This window comes from Mytilus edulis, chromosome 2, assembly GCF_963676685.1.
Source record: "Mytilus edulis chromosome 2, xbMytEdul2.2, whole genome shotgun sequence".
NCBI lineage: Eukaryota > Metazoa > Mollusca > Bivalvia > Mytilida > Mytilidae > Mytilus > Mytilus edulis.
Window position 1 is genome coordinate 54267239 of NC_092345.1, and position 22136 is coordinate 54289374.

A 22136-nucleotide genomic window follows, 5' to 3' on the forward strand; every position below is an offset into this window, starting at 1 on the left:
AATGCTATAATAATATCATAAATAATGCGTATTGTATAAATATGTGACCAATCCTTTAATAATTAATGCATCAATGCGTGGAAAAAACATTCATAGTATTTTCCTCAATTACTGTTTTTTTTTACAATGAAGCTATACTGACTCTAAGTTACAGCCTGCAACCAAAATTAAAATTGAAATAATACTTGTAAGCCCTGCCTTCGCCTTGTCTTAAAAACAATGTACTAGAACTTTCAGTAAAATCCTGATTATTGACATACCATCTGTATATATACTATATATACATGCCAAATATGTTTTATTATATCTTAATTCAGCGTCGTACATTTTATAGTTTTTTAAAAGATCAAAGTGCATATAAACAGGTCACCAGGTCTATTGTTAAAATTAATGTTTTGGAACTCAAACAGCAAGTAATGTCAAATTCCAGCGTATTTTATAGTCTCTAACACTGTTAAATACTGCTATCTATCTGGATGCTGGGAAAAATTAAAGTTTATTCACCATCATTGATTCCAGATCAAAAACGTTTAATCCGGACTCAGCTAAATATACGCGTAGTTTATGTTATATAGGTTATCTTGAAAAAACAATCCTTTTCACATTACCTAAAGATCTTACAAAAAGAAACTTAATAGACTGTAGGAAATTTGCATGAAATTGAAACACATTTGAAAAAAGATAAAATGTTACTATAGGGAGTCTGTCCATTTTAATTAACCTGTAGCTAATTCAATAAGTGAAACTCTAAAGCGATTTGAGTACATACATTTAGATAATTTATGACGACGAGAAATGCTATGAAACACACTCATACATAAATAAATGGGATACAATGGATAGGGGCGCATTTCATTTGCTGCAAGTTTTTAAAAACATGAAATAATTGCGTCACTAGGTATTATTTCATTTGTCCTTAAAAATAAATACTGATTTATAAATACAGGTCAAATATAACAGAAACATTTTATATAAGATGTGTCATGAATGCGAGAAATTGTGTAGGGTATCCCCCGGGATAATTTAACCAAATGAGAGTTCATAATCATTTTTTTTACAAAATGGAGAGTGAGTGATGGGTTAAGAATTGCACAGTGTTCATATGTACACGGTGACAAGGTGGATGTGACTTATTTGGAGACAAATAGAGAAGGAAATACGTGTGTATATTTTATGACCACACATAAAAGATATCTATTGTATTGAACAAGAGATACATGTACAAGTCGTAAAGATATATATATAAATAAAAATTTGTAAAACCAGAAACACAATTGGCGTGGACAGCGAAACCACTACAATAACACTGAATGAAAGCAATCAACCACTGTTGAGGGGGAGGGAGGGTGGACGTATATCGAGACTACGGGGTCGAGTGTTTTTAAGCTCGGGATTTCGGAATTGATCCTTTAGGGATCCGGGAATTCTTTTTTCGAATTTCGGGATGTTGGGATTTAAATTTCTTTAAATTCGGGATTTTGGGATCAGGAATCCTCCTACCCCTCACTGTTTAGAGCCGCAGAAAGTACAATCTCAGCATTTAAAAAGTAAATCAGTTATTCAGTGTTTAATGTGATTCGATTTCAATATATATCTATAATTATTCATACTGTATACCTGTACATGTAACTCATATATATATGTTCCGGACCATATGAGTATTTGGACCATACGCGTCTTTTTGATGAACGGTCATACCATATGAAGAGTTTAGAAGTATTAAAAGTAAACTGTATAACAGAGTGTAAATTACCTCGACCATACGCGTACGGTCGGACCATATGAGTATATACCCATATGGTCATGACCATACGCGTATGGTCCAAATACTCATATGGTCCGGAACATATATATTATATATTTTATACTATTTACCTGTAAAACTGGGGCAAATGAAATGTTTTATTTTGGGGCAAATGAAATATGGCTTATTGTGAGAATGAAAGATTGGTTTGTCAAAAATGATATGCTAATTGACTCGCATGCAAAATACTAATATCTACAAAAATGTAGGATAAACAATTGTCAATACAAGCGATCGAACGAAATGCAACACCATTTTATTTTTATATTATATAATTATTTGCAATTAAAAATGGAATGGCAAGTATTTCTAAGTTTTAACCTGTTATAAAATATTAGTAGCTTATTTCTGTCACACCAATTTCGTTCTCACTACGCTAAAACAAATGTAACCGAACGATCTTAATCTTAATGGTGCTCAAGATTTTTACGCCTATGAACCGAATTGGCTTTTCTAAACTTGGAACGTACTTTAAATATTTGTGCTGTGGTGGGGTATAATTCCTTAATGTCCTGCTCTACGCTCATTTTAACATGAGTAGGCATTATATTTGTCGATATTTTACATTTTATATGCGTTAGCGAGGTGTAAAATATGATGAAACATAATGCTTCTCATGTTAAAATGAGCATAGAGCATGACATAAAGGAATTATCACGACACTTATACGACAAATACAATAATTTTGTAGGTCGAAGCGCACGAAAATACCCCAAAAATATTATTTTTTAAGCGACGAACGAGTATCAGAACTGCCAAAAACGTGCTTGTTTTTTATAGACGTCAGGCCAGTGCAAGAACTGTTAAAAGAACGAACTTGGATCGCATTGTTGACACTACCCGATCCGGCCAAGGCTGTATATTCATTTAAGCAAGACCAAAACCTGTATTACGGGGGGGACTGGTTCGGACGTTTTGAGAACTAGTTTGGTGTAACTAAACCTTAAATAATATTGGTCGTCATCTGTATACAAAATATCATGCTACTCTATGGATGATTTCATTCTGACTAATTCATAATACAACAAGAATGTGTCCATAGTACACGGATGCCCCATCCGCACTATCATTTTCTATGTTCAGTGGACCGTGAAAATGGGGTAAAATCTCTAATTTGGCATAAGAATTAGAAAGATCATATCATAAGGAACACGTGTACTAAGTTTCAAATTCATCAAAAACTGCTTTGACCAAAAAAAATTAACCTAAAGCGGGACAGATGAGCGGACAAACGAACAAACTAACGACCGGACGAACGAACGAACGGATGCACGTATGTAGACCAGAAAACATAATGTGCATAAATGGGGCATAATAAATGGGGCATAAAAATTAATATCAATATGATTATCAGAATTTCTGATTTTCTCATGTAAAGTTATTTTTCGGATATATCCAATATATAATTAATGTAAATCATGGATTTTGTTTCCAATAGATTCAACAGTTGAACAGCTTGGTGAAAAGACGGAAGATATACTTTATAATGTAAAGATCAAAGGAAAAGATTTAAATAAATCAGCCTATGTGTTTTAGTACAAAACAATCGACAAGTTAGGAATGGGTTATATGAAGGACGCACTCATAGTTTTAATAGAATTAAATTAATTTTAACATACGTAGATAATTATGATCAGTAATAATACATTTATAATTTCATTATTTGTATACTTCATTAAAATACGTTGTTACGATTGGCTTAAAGTAACTTCCCGTCATTCTGAAATCAACATTCATTTCAAATTGAAATGAAGCAGTCGTGAGGACATGAACTTCCACAATACAGTTGAATAAAAGAAAAACTTGATACATGCAAGGATTTGTATAGTTATGACTATACTAACTATACAAATCCTTGATACATGTAGAAATCGTGTTTTCATTATCCTAGCAAAGTATGTAGTTATAAGTATTGAATGCTACTTTTAGTAATTTTATCATAGTGTTGTAAAGGCGTTGACTGCGTACATTTTAGAACGAAGCGCTTCGGCGCTTCAAACATAATGTTCTTTGGTCAACGCTTTTATATCCCAATAAATTTACAAAAAGAAGCATTCAATTCTTAAATAATTTATATTCTTAATAATTTATCTTCGTTCTAATTAATTCTACTATGTGAAAAAAAGACTTACCTATTTTTAGTAATCAGTAGATAATGGCCAATTCTGTAAGATAATAGTAATATCCATTAGTGAACATCCAAACTACAATTATCAATGACATTAATGTGGTAGCTGGTCATCACCTAATTATCGTTTACTAAGGTGTCATTTAATGTTAGATAGTCCGGCTCAGATGGTCATCACATAATAATTTCTCATCAAGTTGTCATTAAACACATATCCTTGAACTGACTCCCTGACTTCTGATCACTTCTTGTTATATGTATCCATAAGTATTAAATAAAATGAGTCGTATATGATTTATCGCTATTTGTATTACACCTGATTTCTTTAAATAAATCAACCTTACAAAAAAACGTAATAAGAATGGATTATGATAAGACTGGGACTTTTTATATAAACAGTCCAAAGATAAGACCGAGTGACACGATTTTTATTTGCCATGGGTAACACGATGGGCTGCACCGGGGGATCAGATACTACTAGAGCCGTGGTGTAGTGGTTACAAATGTAGTTCATCGGACTACTAACAAAAAAGTTCATGGTTCGATTCCCCTACCGGAATGAAAATTTCAGGGACTGAATGTTCGGCTCTCCATTGACTCCATTTGCGAGTATGGTCTTAAGAAAACGGTGATAGTCTGTCAGAATGGGACTACAAATGGCTGACCCGTGTTAAGAGAGCCATATCTTTTGCACGTTAAAGACACCCTTGTAGATTTCGAAAAAGGCAGGCTATGCCGCTACAAGGCAGCACTCGCACCCGCAAAGTGGAAAAGGATTTATATAAGTTGCAAAACTTGTTTCCCAATCAACTATAAATAAATATCATGTTTAAACTAGCCGATCTAGAACGCCCTAATTTAAATTTTTTTGGTGAGAAATGCATTTTTGGAGTTTAGATAACTAATTTTTTGGTTCTATTTAGTGTGTGTTAGTACTACTGATTTTTTTTATAAATTTTGAAACGGTTGTCTTCGTTAAAATAATGGTGATACCATAAAATAAAGATTTTATACTTACTAGAATATAATAATTCAATTTTGATAAATGTAAGTATACACTTACGTAAAAAACTATGGACATAAATTTGGAAGTTAATTTCCCACACTTTCTAAATATAGATATACTCGTGATACCAAGCAAAATAATAACCAATTTCAGTTCTTCAAAGATATTTACCTAAATAAACTGAAATTGGTATGTTTAATATTGCCATGAAAGCGGGAGGTTTCGCAAGCCACAAAACCAGGTTCAACTCACCATTTTTCTTAAAATATCCTGTACCAAGTCAGGGAAATGGCCATTGTTATATCATAGTTCGTTTCTGTGTGTGTTACATTTTAATGTTGCGTTTCTGTAATGTAGTAGTTCTTTCTTATATTTGATGTGTTTCCCTCAGTTTTAGTTTGTAAGCCGGATTTGTTTTTTTTTTTTTTCTCAATCGATTTATGAATTTAAAACAGCGGTATACTGCTGTTGCCTTTATTTACAATAAATTTAACTTAACAAACGACTAGTAATGATTAAAATGTCCACCTAAACTAATGAATCATAAAGTGACATGATTTATAATTTACCTTCTTAATTCTCTGTTGATGAATTTAGTAATTATTAAGAAACAAAGGAGCAATTTTGACCGTTAGATAGAATTGACCATTCTTTTTACGTCTATTTTCGTTATATTGTTTTTCATGTATTCAAACACAGTCAATATGTACACTCTATGTTTTTGAAGTTTAGAACTAAAACAATACCGATGAAAGCAAATCAATAAAAAGAAATCTTTAAAAAAAAAATAATAATTTTTCTTTAGATTGTTCGATTTGGCTTCAAAGGATTTAAACGCTCATGCCAATGATCTGTCAATATTGAAGGCAAAACGAACCCAAAGGATAAGAAAATTGAGTATATTGTCATTACTTTCATTTAGGCATCACACATAGATCTAGAAACCACAGACCTCACAAAAAATGAATTGTTGTGGCATGATAAGACCATAATTGATGAGAGCACGTCAAGTACGCCATACTAAAATTTAACGGTCAATAAAAATGCGACTGTTTTAAATAGATATTAACGTAACATCGAGATCTTTATAAATATATTATTATACGTCATACAGACTAACTTTAACTTAATTTTTATAATCTTGTTTGTTTATAAATTGAATTTGATTGGTCAACACCTACTGTAACAAAGTATATGTCCAAAGTACATATTCAAATTAATTACTAATTGGTGACCATTTAGAACAAGTGTCAGATGACATTGTTTTGATTTATTGGGTACAAATGTACATATCTTCTTGTATGTTTACCGATAAAATGACTGGACGTTTTGTTCTTTTACGGAGGTCAACGAACGGACCCTCACATTGTTTGCCCGATAACTTACTATATATAACGTATATTTTCTAAAGTATATAAATATCTCCACAATAGACCAAATCTCACAGAAATTGATACTATAGGTCACCGTATGGACTTCAAAAATGAGCAAAGTCATTTATGAAAAGTCCTGACAGTACTGTACATCATTTCGAACACTGTACAATATAAATCACTCATGCTATACAGATATATACATATATGAAACAATACGATAAACACACCAAAGACTTTTATTCGCATGACATCGAAAACTATAGGCATTTTAATGAAATATTATAATGTTGTTTTTAAATAAAACTAGCCATCAGTAAAATTTTAAAAAATGGAGGCATATTTACACAAACTGAGACGAAGAAAATGTAATCGGAAATAGATTAGCCATATACTACCAACAAATAAGTTAAAATTAACTCGTTAACATTAATTGTCCTTAGATAATGACTTATCTCCCTTTCTGCGTATTTTTGTTTTACATTAACAAAATTGTTGTTTTATAATAAAAACTATACAAGTGTGGACACAGATTAGTGTGGATAGTATATTTGGATGTTTGGCTGTGTTTTCTTACAAATTAATAATTCTCTGCTAATTCGCATTATCCAGTTCACATTAGAAATATGTTAATAAGAACTAGTTAATTCGCTTCAATTCGAATCAAACTGTGGTGTAGACTATTTATAAATTATAATTCGAATAAAATTAAAATGAATTAATTGATAATGCGAATTAAGTTTTAACGTCGTTCTGACAGTAAAGCGAATTTGAAGTGCAATTAGAATTTACGTTCGGATGTAAAACGTTTCGAATGCAAAGTAAACTAATGCGGATCAAATTCGAATTACTTGTAAACGCAACAATACAAAAAACGATGTTAGGTGACTAACTCTAAGCTTACATTTATTGTTATTAATATGATAATTTTCAGCCTTACCTTCAAATGGTCATTGATTTAGCTTTTTGAAACCAATTTTTAATTGAATTCCCATTATTTACTCACAAACTTCCAATAATTTTTTTTAACTTTTAAGTGACACTACTAAGCTTTCATTTATTGTTATTAGGATAATGTCCAGCCTTACCTTCAAATGGTCAATGCTTTGGTTTAACTTTTTGAAACCAATTTTCAATTGAATTCCAATGATATTTACTCACAAACTTCCAAAAGAACTTTTAAGTTTTAATTTTTTGTGATAAAACTTTAACAAGGTAACACTGCCTTAGAGCTGTTGCATATTTATGAAAATCAATCTACCAGGTAGTTTATAAAAAAAAATAATTTTATATTTTTTTATACACCAACTGACAATGATATTTTATCTTTTTTACAATTGTAAAGAAATGTCAGCATGATCCTTTCTAAGTACGGTTAACATGGTTTATTTCCAATTCAGGACATAAACTATTATTATAATGTCTTTAACTTTCTAAATCTATTATTTGGATGGAGGTGTCTCATTGGCACTCACACCACATCTTCCTTTATCTATAAACGGACATTTTTTTATTTGTTTCCCCTTATTCTTTGAACATTAGATACAATGTATCTCAGAGCTCTAATGCAACATCGTTTGTAAAGTTCATTTTGATTGTATAACCTCACCAATTTTCATAGTATCAATTTAAGATTCACAATGATGCTATAGTTTCATCAGAATGAAGATAACAATTGATTTTAAGCTCCATGGTGTTTTTAATGTAAAAGACCTAATCCAATACGGTATATAGACACCCTACATAAACTTGTCCGCTGAGATTTGTTGGTATTGATGGTTCAGTTGACTGGTGTGGTTTGTAAAACTAGCCGACAATAATATGGAACGCCGTAACTGCCTTATGGTACTTCCTTCTTTATCTTGATGAGGTTTTTCTTTATCATGATGAGGTTTTTCTCTATTATAAAGAGATTTTTCAATATCATGAGGAGATTTTTCTCAAAAATAATGATGTTGTTTTCTCTATTATGATGAGCTTTTCACTTATTATGATGAGCTTTTCACTTATTATGATGAATGTTTTCTTGATTATGATGAGGTTTTCCTCTATTATGATGAGGTTTTCCTCTATTATGATGAGGTTTTCCTCTATTATGATAAGGTTTTTCTTTATTGTAATGCGCTTGATACTCAAACAGTTCCCATGTCGTTGCACTCCCCGGTACTATATACTCCCCGAGCTGCTACCAAAATGGCACAAAACTGCCGAAAGATAAAATAGATTCTTGAAGAATTAGATATTTAATTATACCCAAAATGCTGAATAAGAATAAATATAAGTCCCAAATGGCCTTGACTCATGACCTTGAAAATTAATATGGTATAACGTCTTGCTGTGGAAATCCATTGTACTAAGGTTTTTTCAAATCCATTGAGAGCTGTTTATTGTAGAGTGTTCATAAGGATTTCTGCTGAAAATTTAAGTCCCATAACGACCTTAACCTGACGCATGACCTTGAAAATCAATAGTGTTCAAGGTCTTTGTATGGACATTCATTGTACCAAAATGGTTGATATCCTTTTAGCAATGTTAATTCTATAGTGTTCACAAGGATGATATTCGATGAAAATTCCTAAGTCTCAAAATGACATCGACCAATGAGCTTGAAATCATTAGAGTTCAATGATTTGCTATGGACATCCATTGTACTACGTTTGGTTTACATTCATTGAGAGGTATTGATTCTAGAGTGACTGTGTTCATAAGGATTTTCGCTGTAAATCTTAAGTACCATAACGACCTTGTCCTTTGACGCATGACCTTGAAAACCAACAGGGTTCAAGGTCATTTTATTGATATTCATTGTACCAAATTGGTTGATATCCATTTAGCAATGTTCATTCTATTGTGTTCACCAGGATAATATTCGACGGAAAATTCTAAGTCCCAAAATGACCTTAACCCATGACCTTGGAAATCAATAGGGTTCAAGGTCTTGTTATTGATATTCATTGTACCAATTTGGTTGATATCTATTTAGCATTGTTAATTCTACAGTGTTCACAAGGATAATATTTGCTAAAAAAACTTTGATCCATGACCTTAAAAATCAGTAGCTTTCAAGGTCTTGCTATGGACATTCATTGTACCAAGTGTGTTTGAAATCCAATAACGGATGTTGGTTCTAGTGTGTATACAAGAATTGTTACGGAAGGATGGAGGCATTCATATACGTTTGCATCGGGATAAAAAAAAAACGAACCCCGAAATACTTGGACAGCATCGGGTACTCCGGAAGCACATTCACTCTAGAATCAATATCTCTCAATGAATGTAAACCAAACGTAGTACAATGGATGTCCATAGCAAGCCATTGAACTCTAATGATTTCAAGCTCATTGGTCGATGTCATTTTGAGACTTAGGAATTTTCATCCTTGTGAACATTATAATATAAATGAAAATCAAACAACTTAGTACAATGAATATCTATAGCATGACCTTTCACCCTATTGAGTTTCAAGGTCATGCGTCAAAGACTAAGGTCGTTATGGGACTTAATTTTTCAGCAGAAATCCTTATGAACACTCTACAATCAACATCTCTCGATTGATTTTAACCAAACTTAGTACAATTAAAAACCAATTCTTCAGAGAACAATTGAAGGTCTTTCCACCTCGATAGTAAGAATGAAACGATGTTAGAAAATGTCACTCCTTGTTGATGTAATTTGGTTCTTCAAATTGATATAAAAGAATAAGATTAATAGGTATATGCAGAAGACTAAATTGTTTTATTGTGAACAGAAAATAATTTTTAGCAAAGGTCAAAATCTAGAACATCAAATTGACCTTTGACCTTGACCTCAATTTCAAGGTCATAGGTCAGTGATCTCAAATCAAAAGACCCAAGGTCAATCATTTGTATGGTTGTGGAGAAATACTGATTTCAAATACATAAGGGGAGAAAACTCCTATAAGGGTTAACCAAAACACTTCGACTGAAATAGGTTGAAGTTGCGCCTTTTTGTAAACAGTAATTTGACAAACAAATCATATCATTAACTGTAACAGTTTCTGTGGAATAACGATAACAAGCAAAATTCAAAATTTATAACATGACCTTGACCTTTGACCTTGATCTCAAGGTCATAGGTCAGTGAACTCAAAATAGAAGACCGGAGGTCAATCACTTGTATGGTTGTGGAGAAATATTGATTTGAAATACATAAGGGGAGAAAACTCCTATAAGGATTAACCAAAACACTTTGACTGAAATAGGTTGAAGTTGCGCCTTATTGTAAACAGTTATTTGGCAAATACATCATATCATTTACTGTCACAGTTTCTGTGGAATAACGATAACAAACAAAATTCAAAATTAAGAACATGACCTTGACCTTTGACCTTGACCTCAATTTTCTTCTAATGGACCAAGGACTTCATATCAAAAGACTGTAGACCTCTACGACTTATAACGTAGGAATTTATCCAACAAATTGCCTATCTTAAATTTTCAAAGGGCAATAACTTGTATAAGATGTCTTCCGATCACTCAAGTCAAAATAAACTAAATCATTCTCAAGAGTAGACAAACAATTTGGTGAAAACAGTTTGCTAAAATCTTTTACGGTTTTAGAGATATAGCGATAACAAGAAAAAGGGGACGCGGGGAGATAACTCCTATAAGAATAAGTGTTCGGTCACACAGGGTGAGTTTTGAAACCCCCATTACTGTACAACATCATTGGCCAAATATCCATTCGATATGTTGTAAGACAAAAAAGCATCTCAGACGGCAGAAGAAAAAAAAAAAAAAAAAAATTAAAAACCAATTCTTCAGAGAACAATTGAAGGTCTTTCCACCTCGATAATAAGAATGAAATTTAAAAAACGATGTTAGAAAATTTCACTCCTTGTTGTTGTTATTTGGTTCTTCAAATTGATATAAAAAATAAGACTAATAGGTATATGCAGAAGACTTGAAATTATTTTTAGCAAAGGTCAAAATCTAGAATGTCAAATTGACCTTTGACCTTGACCTCAATTTCAAGGTCATAGGTCAGGGATCTCAAATTAAAAGACCCCAGGTCAATCATTTGTATGGTTGTGGAGAAATACTGATTTCAAATACATAAGGGGAGAAAACTCCTATAAGGGTTAACCAAAACACTTCGACTGAAATAGATTGAAGTTGCGCCTTTTTGTAAACAGCAATTTGGCAAACAAATCATATCATTTACTGTAACAGTTTCTTTTGAATAACGATAACAAGCAAAATTCAAAATTTATAACATACCTTGACCTTTGACCTCGATCTCAATTTCAAGGTCATAGGTCAGTGAACACAAAACAGAAGACCGGAGGTCAATCACTTGTATGGTTGTGGAGAAAAACTGATTTGAAATACATAAGGGGAGAAAACTCCTATAAGGGTTAACCAAAACACTTTGACTGAAATAGGTTGAAGTTGCGCCTTATTGTAAACAGTTATTTAGCAAACACATCATATCATTTACTGTCACAGTTTCTGTGGTATAACGATAACAAGCAAAATTCAAAATTTAGAACATGACCTTGACCTTTGACCTTGACCTCATTTTCCTTCAAATGGACCAAGGACTTCATATCAAAAGACTGTAGGCCTCTACGACTTATAACGTATGAATTTATCCAACAAATCGACTATCTTAAATTTTCAAAGGGAAATAACTCCCATAAGATGTCTTCCGATCACTCAAGTCAAAATACACCAAATCATTCTCAAGAGTAGACAAACAATTTGGTGAAAACAGTTTGCTAAAATCTTTTACGGTTTTAGAGATATAGCGATAACAAGAAAAAAGGGACGCGGGGAGATAACTCCTATAAGAATAAGTGTTCGGTCACACAGGGTGAGTTTTGAAACCTCCATTACTGTACAACATCATTGGCCAAAAAATCCATTCGATATGTTGTAAGACAAAAAAGCATCTCAGACGGCAGAAGAAAAAAAAAAAAAAAAAAAAAAATAATCAGAAGAAAAACAAAAGGTCTTTCCACGAAAAGTGGAAAGACCTAATAATCAGAAGAAAAACAAAAGGTCTTTCCACGAAAAGTGGAAAGACCTAATGAATTTCCATAGAAAGACCTTGAACCCTATTGATTTTTTGAAGGTCATGGGTCAAGGTCATCTTATATATTTTTTTTAGCATTTTGGGTTTAATTAAATTTCTTATTCTTCAAGAATCTCATCATAATAAAGAAAAACCTCATCATGATAAAGAAGGAAGTACCATAAAACAGTTACCAGCTGGTTACGGCGTACCATAACAACACATCCAAAACCGTATTAGAATGTAACTTATCTTGTTTTTGTAATTACGGTTTTCCTTTTAGGATATGATCTGAAAATGAACAAGAAAACGTGTCTGTTGCAGTCCACGTGTTATACACATGAGGCGAAGGAAGCATGATTACTGGAAAAGTACCCACAACCAACAGATAGAAAGTCTTCGAAGAGACATATTTAAAGGCGTTCTGTGTTATTTTTACAAACTTTTCTATCATATGATATCTAAATTATCAATGTTTGCGGACGAGTCATTTAATATTTTAGAATGACAAATCCTTACTGGTAGGTGAATCAGAAAGGATCATACTGACCAAGTAACAAATTCTAAGGTCTGTATACTGCTAATTCGGAAATTAAAGGTCAAGATCAAGGTAAGAATGATGGTTCTTGGTTGTTAAATGTCGGCTATTTTCGACCTACTGTGATGGAATCTATTGATTTTAATGACAATTTAAGAGTCACTATATTCATTTTAAAACACGCGCATTAATTGAATAAAGAAAGAAACATACTAAAGTTTACGCATTGTTGTCATTATAATGGAATTTGATGCGACTGTCATACAAGTGCGATGTTTCATTTTAACAAGCTATAAAACCAAGTCGATCCACCATATTCTACATGAGAAAATGATTGTACCAAGTCAGGAATATGATACTATAGTAGTTGTTATCCATGATTCGTTTCATGTGTTTGAGCTTTTGATTTTGCCGTTTAATTGGAGTCTTTCCGTTTTAAATTTTCCTCAGAATTCAATGTTTTTGTAATTTTACCTTTATACTAACTAAAAGATAAAAAATATATATAAATAGTGTCACATCTTTGTTCTTCTGTCTTTACGAATATTGTCTCATACGCGATCATACCACCTCATACTAGTTTAGTTTTGACTACAATCATGTCACAGGCAAAATTGACCTTCGATGATTATGGCTCTTTTTAGAGCCTCTTCTGGTCATATGTAGCTGCTTACGTTTTACCGTATATATAAATTCTTGGTTATCAAATGTTATATTGAGGGGGATAGGAGGGGTCCTGATCCCGAAATCCCGGGCTTTAAAACACGAAATCCCGAAACCCGGGCTTAAAAAAACAAAATCTCGAGGTCCCGAAATTCGAATAAAGAAATTCCCTGATCCCGAAATCCCGGGCTTAAAAACGCCCGATCCCGGAGTCCCGATAAAGGTCCTACCCCCCCCCCCCCCCCCTATATTGGTTTGGAAAGCGTTCCTGATGACAGTGCTTCGAGCCCTCGATACTTATCAAGTCACGTATCCTACGTGATTAAAACACCAGTTAGTTTTTTAAATTATTATAGATGGTGTATTGCATTTGACCATTGCTCTCAAGCTTTCTAACATTGATCACTTGAAAACTATCACGTACAAAAAATATAAAAGATATATGTCATATATAACTACCAAATACTTACAAAACTGCCAGCATCTGTAAAGTCCATATTACACTGTATTGCCCTGTATTTTGATTCTCCCTCTGTCACAACATCTGTCAAACTAAATCCGCTTTTCTTAATTTTTGTTCATGGTTTAATAATGCCATAATGTCGTCTTATAGATACAATGGTCGAATAATAATGTCGACAAATTGACAGGATTTAAATAATGTATTCAGATTTTTATATTATAACTAAGCTTGAATAAATTTCTGACCTTTTGGTCGAAATAAACTGTCATTAAATTTTACGAGTTTTACCACCTACATCAATCTATTTTAAATAAAACGATAATAATTCTGCATGTCAAACTACTATATATATAACCGGGAATTCACCTTGATCTGTGATAATTTCAGTGTTTCTATGGTATGACTTAGTGAGTCGGCAATACATCCTGAGTTATCCGAAATTAAGTGTTAAACTGAGAATATAAACCCCTAAAAATCATTATTCATTTGAGATTAATAATTCCATTAATTCATTTTAATTTAGGCCTTAACATTTGGCAGCAATAAATTAATTATTCAGAATCAGACTCTTGTGTGTTCATTTATCATTTTAGTCTCCCACGTCAAAGAATAGGTGTATTTAACGTTATTTAGCAATGACGATCGGTTAAGAACTGAACTTTACAACAATAGAGATGAATTCCCACTATGAACCTTCAATTTTAATTTATCAAAATCGCAAGCACCATTTTATCTTTATACGAGTTAATACGAATAGCTTATATAGTTTTTTTTTCCTAACTGAAGTGTCCGGGACCCCCTGTCCCCCTCTAAATAAGCCTCTGCACTCGACTCCAATCTTAATTGACTAGTATTAATAAGCTAAGAATGGAAATGGGGAATATGTAAAAGAGACAATTACCCAACCAAAGAACACATAACAGCCGAAGCAACCAATGGGCCTTAAACGCAGAGAAAAAAAAACTACCTGGAGGTGGGACTCAGCTGGCTCCTAAATAAAACTGTGTACTAGTTCAGTGAAAATGGACGCCATACTAAACTCCAAATCATATAAATGAACTAAAATTTAAAAAAAAATACATACAGACTAACAAAAGCCAGAGGCTCCTGACTTGGGACAGGCGCAAAAATGCGGCGGGTGTCCGGTTTCATACCCAAGAATGGTGGTTCTCTCAACAAACAAAAACACAAAAACATACAAAATAGCACAATAGTGTTGAAAGTGGCGTTGAAAACCAATCAATCAATCAATCCAAATGTCCTTTATATTGTTGTACGTTCCCCAGATTATATATTAAGGTAAATACAGAAAGTATGGTGTTTTCATCATATCATCAGTAATTACATATATACAACCTATACAAATGATAGAAAATTTACATTTGGTACATTCAGGAACAAAATAAATCCATAGTCCTACTTTCACGTTAAAATGTTTCTAGTATCCACGTTTCTTGAGTTATCTCTGCATACATGACACAGGCACTTGTTTCTATCCATGGGAAGGTCGACTATCCATATAAATAGAAGTATATGGATAGTCGACCTTCCAATGGATAGAAACAAGTGCCTGTGATACATGATTCAGTTGGCAAAAGTTTTACAGTTTAATCAATAGAAAAGTTGTTGAACGGTTTACTGTTTTATAAATGTGAACTAATGATGGCGATGACATTTATGAATCGTGATTAAATACATGTAGTTTGTGACAAAGCAAAGTAACTGAGGTAAACTTAAATAAATATATCAAAGGGTAATTACTAATATAAATATATCGAAGTGTAAAACGTTAAAAAATATTTTAAAAAAAGTCGTGAAAAGGGTACAAAATCTGCCCTCTAATGATTTGATAAAAGATATCAAATAACATGATAACAAACACTGTTCTTCACCAATTGTGAAAAGTTATCTATATTGACTTCTTCGTCGTCAAAGAATATAACTTTTGTGTCTGTACTTGTTGAAGCCATTGTATCTACTAACACGGGACCATCTGTTTCAATGTCATTGGTGTCATTTTCTACATTAACTTTTCCACGTGGTCCTGAATCTAACATATCACCTTTGTCTACATTTATAAAATCCTTTCTGCCATAAAATATATCCAAAAATGTTTCTGCTTTGTCATATCCACAAATGATAACGTTTCCTTTCCTTGCATATTTGTTCGGCACAATTTGAATGTCGTCAGACTTTTCAATAAACACATCAGCAAGTCCAAGCCGTTCTATTTCAATTAAAATTGTTTCCATGTTCATCTTTGATGGTCTGATCGCACTTATAATAAATAATTGGCATTTTAAGTCATTCTTCCACTTTAGGAGTATACTCCTGTCGACTCCAGTCTTTAAGGTGCGTTTTTCTGGATTGTACTGCTTCAGAGTATTGTCCCAATCAAACACTACTGCAGAGGAGGATGAGACGGTACTCTCCTTTACATCCCCTATAGATATTTTATATATACTTGAAGAAGGAGCGGTTGCCATTCGATGCGTTTAAAACAATTTGCTCATTTGTGGACTTTCGGGACCTGTAATTCAAGGTATATGTGTAAATTAAAAAGATATATAACTATGTTTAAGAACGTGGAGTTGTATGCTGCGACTGTCATACAAGTGAGAGATTAAGCTAGCTATAAGACCAGCTACTTAAGAAAATACCTATACCAAGTCAGGAATATGACATTTATTGTCCATTCGTTTAATGTGTTTGAGCTTTTGATTTTGCCATTTGATTAGGGAGTTTCCGTTTTGAATTTTCCTCGGAGTTCAGTATTTTTGTGATTTCACTTTTTATATAGGCACTACATTATTTAGTCTTAGATGTAAGGTTTTTTAATTGGTTGTTATTGGCTTTGGACTAGCTGTCAGTGACTGCGAGTACTCTCAGATCTGTTCCTAAACTCTTTTTGTTGTACAACTACCCGGCCACGTTCACTGTTTTTTTTTTTTTTTTTTGTTAGATGTATTTCTATTTGAATCTATCTGATAAGTTAATCCTTTTTCAACTGATTTTTATTTTTATTCTCTAACTGCATGTTAATGTACACTTAACACATGCTAAATACATTGGCTGTTTGATGTGTGCTTATTGATATTATTGTCTTAGATGTATGTTTTTTTAAGGTCTTTCCTCTACGCGAGGAAAGACCTTATTGATTTTCTAATGGTTTTTTTTTCGTTTTTTTCTTTTCTTCCAGCATTTTTTTGGCACGCCCTCCTACCGCTTCTATTGGAGTTATTAATACCAAATTTGAACCATCGATAGACCTCATCATGAACTTTTACAAGATGGACTTTTGTAGGATTTCATCATCCGCTTTAGAAGTTATCTCCCTTTTATTGGTTTTTTTCAACATGCCCCCCCCCCTCTTTGTTTTTAAAGATATCATGACCTTTTTTGGAACAATAGGTAGATCTCATCATGATGTATTACCATAAGAGGCTGAATAAGATTTCATCGTTCCCTATGAGAGTAATATCCCCTTAAAACAATTTCTTTCCTATGCATTTTTCTCAAAAAGTATTAGAGATAGAATCGATTTGAAAACGGCAACATGTACAGGAACAGATGGCAATGTTAATGAACACATACAATCATTTTGTTATAATAATTAACCATTATAGGGAGTTATTTCTCTTGAAAGATTACACATAATTTTTGAAAAATTCTAATTCGAGAACGGGAAGTCATAGCGACTTGGAACCTTCACCAATAATCTTTAATTCATGTGACCTTCAATATGCACCAAGGTCAAAGGTCAATGAGTGCAAAAACAAATTACGCTGTAATTTCAAGCTTACATATGAAGAAAACGATAAGACTTTGCTGCACACATACAGCGTATAAATGTTCCTCTCAACGAGCCCTACATTTTATACAATGAGCCCAAAAATGTCCGAATGTCTGTTCAAAAGTTACAACGGGATGATTCTTAAAAGTATAGTATTGTGTGTATATATATATATCTTTTTAAATGTAACAGATATCAACCTACTATAAACTGCAAAGATTAACAGTAATTCAAGACCTTTAATTTGAGGTCAATGTTAGGTCATGATGAAATTTCACCTTGACCTTCACAGTATACTGTGACTTTGAACTTTGATATTTGAAAGGTCAAGTGGTCCTGAGTTGAATGGTGGTAGTCACATGTCTCTATGACTTCCGGTTCTTAAGTTTGGTATTGCATCATATATTTGATGATTAATAGTGACCTTGATGAACTTTGGAATTGTCCCATTTTTTCGACAATGTTTTCCTTTAACTGCAGATCATTTATTACTTAACAGATTTGATATATCTGCTGTCGTTTTAGAGAAAATTCAGTTTGAGGTTTGCGAGCGGATAGATTACATGTCTTTCTGAATCAACAACAGGTTACCAGCTAAAATGATTTAGAAATTGAAGAGGTAAACAATGTTATATGTTTGACCAAATACCAAAATAATTCTATGAAAAAAACCCCAAAAAATCAATTTGAAATTTTCATGTTTTGCATTGACTTTGCAAGTTTCATAACCTCTATTAATATAGTTGATATTGCATCATTTTTGGCACTTTGTCAAATAGGGTCATTTGATATATCAATTGAAGGTCTCAATAAACCCACTTAAAAATGAAAATTTTAAACCCCTTTTTCATCCAAGGGGGAAGGGTGGGTCATTTAGTGCAAAAATTCAAATTTCTCAGATGGTAAGGTTGTCGCATATCAAATGATAGAACATAAAGCGTACATTTCAAATTTCAAATTGACGTCCCCCAAAAATGGTTGGGTGTGGTTATTGAGTGCAAAAAATAAATTTTCTTTTAAGATAAGGTTGTTGTATTTCAAATGAAAGGTTATGATGTGTACGGTACATTTGAAATATCAAATTCCTGACCTCCAAAAAATGAGTTGGATGGGGTTATTGAGTGCAAAAATCAAACTTTCTAGAACAATGCGTTGTCGCATATCAAATGAAAGATCATCAAATCTAAGTTACATATATCATACTTCCGAACTCGAAAATGTAGGCGGATGAGATCATTACGTGTAAAAAGCGAAAAGTTTCAGAATGTATGCTTGTCGTATATTTTTTATATGTTATTGGCTTTGAAGTAGTTGCCAGTAAATGCAAGTGCTACCATATCTGTACTTTGGAGATTTTTAAGAGAAACCTACCACGCGTCCAATCTGTGTTTTTGTTAAATTTATTACTGCTTTGTATCGATCCGATGAGTAAAGCCCTGTTCAACTGATTTTTATAGTTTGTCTTTATCTTGTATTGGTACACCTCTGTTCAAGCTTCAAGGTTAGGGGATGGTTAACGCCTTCAAACTAGTTTAACACCGCCACATTCTGTGTCATGTCTATAGTCAGGAGTCGGTTATTCGGTGGCTGTCGTTTGTTGCTGTAACATATGACCTCGGGGGCATTATTTACTATTTCTATTTACTGTTCTGATATTTTTTTTTACTATCAATGTGCCACCCGAGGTCTTCGCATTCAAAAAAAATAAAAAATGAAAATATCAGTATAAAAACGTTAAAAATTGAATAAGAATGCGAAGTCATATGTTATAGGACTAGATCCCAACCCTCCCCTTAACCTCGGACAGGTGTGCAACAGTACAACATAAGAACGAGCCGTTGAAAAAGACTTAACTTATCAGATGGATACAAACAGAAATACATCTAACAAAACACAGAGTGGACGTGGCCGGGTACTTGTACATCCTTACCATTCTTACAGCAAAATAATGAAATGTTAGTCCTGTCTCATACAACCTTTCGAATCAAAAAGCACAATGCAACTAGTTACTAAAGATTCCCTGAAATATTATTATTGAATTTTAGAGACTTACATTGATTGAGAGGACGAGCGGGGTAGCTCATGTACCATTCTAACAAATTGATTGTAAAAACGAAATAGTGTATTTCATTGTGTAGTTGAAACAACAGAGAATCTATAAATAGGAGGTGAACAATGCATTAAGTCTGTACACGAATAAAGAATCCTTGAAACTTTCAGTCCATTTAACGGTTTTAGATGCGTTACAAACGAGAGAAGCCTACTCTTGACAAGCAAAAGGTGTACAAGTATATATATATTTCCCTCCGGTTTATATGATCCGTTCATCCTATATTGACTCTTAAAATTCAAGAGTCTATTTAAAAATGAGGGTACACTTTATATGGCCTTCCAAAAACCGTTTCGATCCCTAACATCACTGAAGAGACATTTATTGTCGAAATCCGGATCTGGTGTACAAAAAAATATTAACACCTTATGTTTGTGGCATAACATCGTGGCCACAAGTTACTTGTTTTCTGTTTAGCATGCATTAAATTTATATTAAGATCCATTTTGTTACATCTTGTGATCCATTTTATTTGGCAATCGCCAATGGCAGTCAGCAGGGTTAAAGAACGTCAGTTGTTCGACCTCTTAGTCAAATGCGTTTTGTTTAAATATACTTCTTCACTTTTTTGGTCTTTTGGAAAATGTTGTTTGTGCTGTATTTAGACCCTTCTACAACGAAATTTGTTTTACATGCACACGTATAAAAATTGCGGTTTTTATCCAACGCAATCATAGGTTTGAACGTAGTTTTCAATTTAGACGCGTTTATAATTCTAAATAGATATAGGAAGATGTGGTGTGAGTGCCAATGAGACAACTCTCCATCCAAATAACAATTTTAAACAAGAGGCTGTCACAACGACAGCAAACCGGATTTATTAATATTTATTTGTGTTCTGGCAATATCACAAGAACCATTACTGATGAATGGTGAAAGTGAAAATCGTCAATATCAAATTTGACCTCCATTTTGTCATCAGTATCAACATATTAAAATTTGAAAAGCTTAGATTGAATGGTTCATGAGTAAATGCAACAACGTGAATGGAAACGCCATTTTACAATCTTTCAAGAACCATAACTCCTGAACGGTAAAAGTCAAAATCGTCATTATTGAACTTGACCTCTATTTTGCCATCAGTAACAACATATAAAAATTTCAAAAGCTTTGGTTGAATGGTTCATGAGAAAATGCACGGACACGACTGGAAACACCATTTTTCAATCTTTCAAGAACCATAACTCCTGAACGGTAAAAGTCAAAATCGTCTTTATTGAGCTTGACCTCTATTTTGTCATCAGTAACAACATATTAAAATTTGGGAAGCTTTGGTAGAACAGTTCATGCGTAAATGCACGGACACGACTGGAAACTCCATTTTTCAATCTTTCAAGAACCATAACTCCTGAACGGTAAAAGTCAAAATCGTCATTATTAAACTTGACCTCCATTTTGTCATCAGTAACAACATATTAAAATTTGGGAAGCTTTGGTAGAACAGTTCATGCGTAAATGCACGGACACGACTGGAAACTTCATTTTTCAATCTTTCAAGAACCATAACTCCTGAACGGTAAAAGTCAAAATCGCCATTATTGAACTTGACCTTCATTTAGTTGTCAGTAACAACGTATTAAAATTTTAAAAGCTTTGGTTGAACGGTTCATGAGTTAATGCACGGACAACATTTGATTGCCGCCCGCACGCCCGCCCGACTGCCCGCACGCCCGCCCGACTGCCCGACCGCCCGCCCGCCCGCTTGCCGGCCGCCCGCTTGCCGGCCGCCCGCCGCACATCCCCAAATCAATAACCGACATTTTTGTCACAAAAATCCGTTTAAAAAGTAAACCATTATAGGTCAATGTACGGCCTTCAACACGGAGCCTTAGCTCACACCGAACAACAAGCTATAAAGGGCCCCAAAATTACTAGTATAAAACCATTCAAACGGGAAAACCAACGGTCTAATCTATATAAAATAAAAAAACGAGAAACGAGAAAAACGTATAAATTACATAAACAAACTACTGTACATCAGATTCCTGATTTAGGACAGGTGCAAACATTTGCAGCGGGATTAAACGTTTTAAAGGATCCAAACCTTCTCCCTTTTTCTGAAACAGTAGCATAACATCACAACATAGAAAAACACACGATAAAATATCAATTGGCAGGCGTAACTCAATCAAAAAACGTTACTTCTGCCCAAGAAGACCCAGAAAGCTGCCAAGTAAAAAGAGGATATAGCAGATTACTCACTTAACAACGGCCCTTTTCAG

The 22136-nt window shown here is 33.3% G+C and overlaps 1 protein-coding gene across 1 annotated transcript in view; it reads right to left on the reverse strand.

The window, feature by feature from the left end:
- LOC139510257 (carbohydrate sulfotransferase 1-like) overlaps nt 1-22136 on the reverse strand; it is a 38212-nt gene that overhangs the window by 11744 nt on the left and 4332 nt on the right. The window contains exons 2-3 of the mRNA XM_071296747.1: nt 14019-16541; nt 3937-3969 (exon numbers count right to left, since the gene is read on the reverse strand). The gene's annotated coding sequence lies outside the window, so the exon portion shown is untranslated. The remainder of the gene's footprint in view (nt 1-3936; nt 3970-14018; nt 16542-22136) is intronic.